The sequence below is a fragment of the Alligator sinensis genome, unplaced genomic scaffold (genome assembly GCF_000455745.1).
Source record: "Alligator sinensis unplaced genomic scaffold, ASM45574v1 scaffold254_2, whole genome shotgun sequence".
Taxonomy (NCBI): Eukaryota; Metazoa; Chordata; order Crocodylia; family Alligatoridae; genus Alligator; species Alligator sinensis.
The window spans coordinates 294,203-298,132 of NW_005842396.1; positions in this window are offsets into that span (position 1 = coordinate 294,203).

Here is a 3,930-nt window from a genome sequence, read left to right on the forward strand (position 1 = left end):
GGCCACCTATAAGTTTATCAGGGGTGTTCACCAGGATCTGGGGGAACGATTGTTCACCAGAGCACCCCAAGGGATGACAAGGTCGAATGGTTATAAATTCCTGCAAGACCATTTCAGGCTGGACATAAGGAAGAATTTCTTCACTGTCTGAGCCCCCAAGGTCTGGAATAGCCTGCCATCAGAGGTGGTTCAAGCACCGACATTGAACGCCTTCAAGAGAAATTTGGATGCTTATCTTGCTGGGATCCTATGACCCCAGCTGACTTCCTGCCCTTTGGGCAGGGTGCTGGACTCATTGATCTTCTGAGGTCCCTTCCAGCCCTAATGTCTATGAAATCTATGACATTTCCTGAACCATCATGGCTACAACATCACTCGATCACTAGCAAAACATGTATATTCTAGTTTTATTCTTACCCTTTAATCCAAAATATAAGGAGAACGACAGGTGGAAGAAAAAATGAAACAGCTGAAGAGTGATTTCTAATACTACAAAGTTATTGAAGTCATAAATATCTAGAAGGATGATAGTTTTAATGCTAAACATCAAAGTAAAATTTAATGAGGCATCCTCATATGTAAAAAAATAAATAGTGGCCACAGGTTTAGGGATACAAGAGGTTAGGAATGTAGTGATTTGGGTGTAAAGCAGACAGAAGTGGACAGACACCAGAATCGGATGTGAGAATGTCAAGAGTGATGTTTGATGAGCATATGCCAAAGAATGTTACATTGTTTGCATGCATTCCGCTACGGACAGAAATACTTCTGCATAAGGTCAAATCACCGTGGGAGGAACCTTTACAAGGAGTGAGCTACTTGGCATGTTGACTGCAGCGCTGAGTCCTTCATATTGTTTCTGCCCAGAGTCCCTAGTTCACGCCGAGCCTGTGCTGGGCACTCTAAAGAGAAAAGGGACTTACCCTGTCAGGGAAGATTTATTTATGCTACAGGTTAAAGTGTACCTCTCGGTAAATGATTAGTAAGTTAGTCTGATTGCTGATGTGTTTGTTTTTAATTCTCCAACTCGGGCCAGAAACATGGACTCATTTTTCATTCATTTAAATTGAAATAATTGGTAAGTCAGCATCATTGTAGCTTGGTGTTCCCCTATGTTCTTACATGTTTGTTCTAATAGTAATTAATCTTGATTTGGTTCTATTTCCAAGACTAGTTCAATTCTTCCTTTACTATTCTTTTACATTTCCAAGAGCCCTGAGGCTAGACTCTTTAAATATATTTTTTCCTTTGTTCTCTCTTCTCTTTTGGAAGCTGTATTGTTTTAAATGGTTGCAATATTTAAACAAATAAGATTTTTTTTTTGCTGGGGAACCTAACAAAAACTGGCCTTATTGTGAGATGTACCACTCTTACCTCCCTCTGATGTTTAGGGTCTACCAGCAACAGCTTTATGCTTTGCAACAGCTACTTGATCAGTTACAATAAAAGGAAGAGCTGGACCCAATTAAAGAAAGTTTAAATGCAAGTAGAAGGTAAAGTTAAGCATTGTTCCTCTTGACCTTGTGAAATTCTGTAATGGTAGTGCAGATATGCTGCTTTCTGTCTACACTTTGGGTTTCATTAGAGCGGTCCCTTTAACAGTAAGAAGTGTCACCATTAATTGGTACTCATGCAAGCTTTATAAGATACTGAGTTCCTGACAACCTCATGCTACGAGCTCATTAATTACAAGAATAGACATGCTGCCTCTGAGGCATGCCAGTGTGTCGCCTCCAACTCTTCAATGGCGTATGTTTATGCAAACGTGAAGAATTCTGACACCCACTGTGCTTTGCAGGGTGAAAACGGAAATGACAGTACATTTACAAGTGCTGTCGTCCACCGGTTATGCTAGGACGTTTGGCTTTCATCATATGCAAGAGGGACTATGGTAAGCATTAGAAATTCTGAGGTAACAACATCTGTATTATATGCTTCAAAGCTGCCAGGGGAGGGGGAATGGTATTACGCACACAGAGCAGTGAGGACTATTAGACTGTGGTATTGTCTCAAAAGAGAAGAGGCTGTGTAAGGCACAATTGTTTTGGCTCAGTTAGAATTAGACAGCATTAAATGCTTTAGACTATGCTGGAGAGAGGCGTCTGAGTGGACACAGCTTTTTTTACATTTCTACCTCCAGAGACTTCTATAAAGGTATTTTATGAACAACAAATAATAGGCAATGGGTCAAAAACTCAGCTGGCATAAATCAATGTAGTTTCATTAGATGGATGTTTCCCAAACTTTTGATACCTAAAACACACTTTTTTTCCCTGGATTAAAATTGGTGGCACACTTCAGTTTTAAACCCAAAAAGGTGTGTGTCTGTATTATATACAACTTATACCGTGGTGTCCAACCTTTTGGCTGCAGGGGACCAGGGCTTGATCTCATGGTGATCGCATGGAGCCAGCCTGTCTGGGGCCCAATCCCCCTGTATAGAGCCTGGAAGTTTGGCCGCAGAGAGCGGTGGCAGTGTTAATCGCCACTGCTACCCACTGTCAAATTTTTGGACCTGTGGGAGCCCCGCAGGCCAATCCGATATTGAGAAAGTATCAGTTTTTGCAGCACACTTCCACCGCTCTTGTGGCATGTTAGTGTGCTGTGGCACATCTTTTAGGAACCACTGTACTGAATTCAAAAGATGTACATCAGTTCACACCAAGAGAGAATATGGCTAAATTCTGTCATGTCTCCCAGTTGCAATGAGTCATCCTACTGAAATATAAACCGATTCTAGGTCAGTTTAATTTTTAAATGTAGTAGTTAGTTTCCTAACTATTAGCACCAAGGCAACTATCTGTGATTTATGAATGTCTGAAGTATATTTATAGGTATAATGAAAATATTCCCTTCTTTCTCCCCAAAGGTTTAGCCTTACTTGTTTCTTAACATCAGTTCATCTTTAGATCCTGTGGAAACAACACCAAAACCAAACATGAAACAGGAATGAGCTCACACCATCTGCAGAGACTTCTTTTTGGGACATGAAGTGTTTAGCTAAGGAAGATCCCCAACAGGGCAGCAAGAGTTCAAATAAAAGTCTTCTGTAATGAATGTAGTTTAAGGGTGTTAACAGTGATACAAAATGCTACACTAACTAGTACTCTTTCCAGAATTCATTACAAAGACATTTCTAAAATAGAAATGAGCTTCATGAACAGATGTCAGACTTTAAACACTTGGCTGAAACAAAAAGCTTTATACAGAAACTGCAGAATAAGTTCAGGAGATGTTTATTAAGATGTTAAACGTAGTAATAGCAATATTTCCAAATGTGGCATTCTGCTCATTATGCATACGGTGAACTTCTTGATAATACAGCCATATATAAATGAACATAATAATGAAGACAATTGATACCTTCATACTTAGCACTTAATCGATTGGTGGCAGTGGAGGTGCCAGCTGAGCTGGTATCAAACACTGTCATAACATAAATAATGAGTCTTCACAGTATGTTTCTAAAGTTAGTCAGCAAGTCTTATTATTTCCCAGTGATATAATGGAAAGCATAAAATTAAGCAACTTGTTTGCAATTAAGCAAATTAAGGAACATAAAGAATTGGTATGAGAGTTCAGAGTAGAAGTAAGACATCAGCAGGAAGAAGTTTGCACGGGAGGATGATTTATGAGCGAGCGTGGCTGGTTGCTGAACTTTGACAGCACTGAGATAACCTAAGTAACTTGATATATAACAAATAACACTAATTTTGGAAAATCAGTGGTCCTCTCCCCTTCCAGAATGCTACAAGTTTAGGACATAAGATTTTTTTGTTGGAGGACTTCAGCCCTCCAAAAAGAAGTCAGAAGCTGTACTGATCAGTGAAATAACTTGATTGGCAAGGCCAAATCTCTCCCTTGACTAAAGCAGAGCTATAGATACTTCATATTTTCTTTCATTGTCCTATCTCATGGACTCTTTGATAC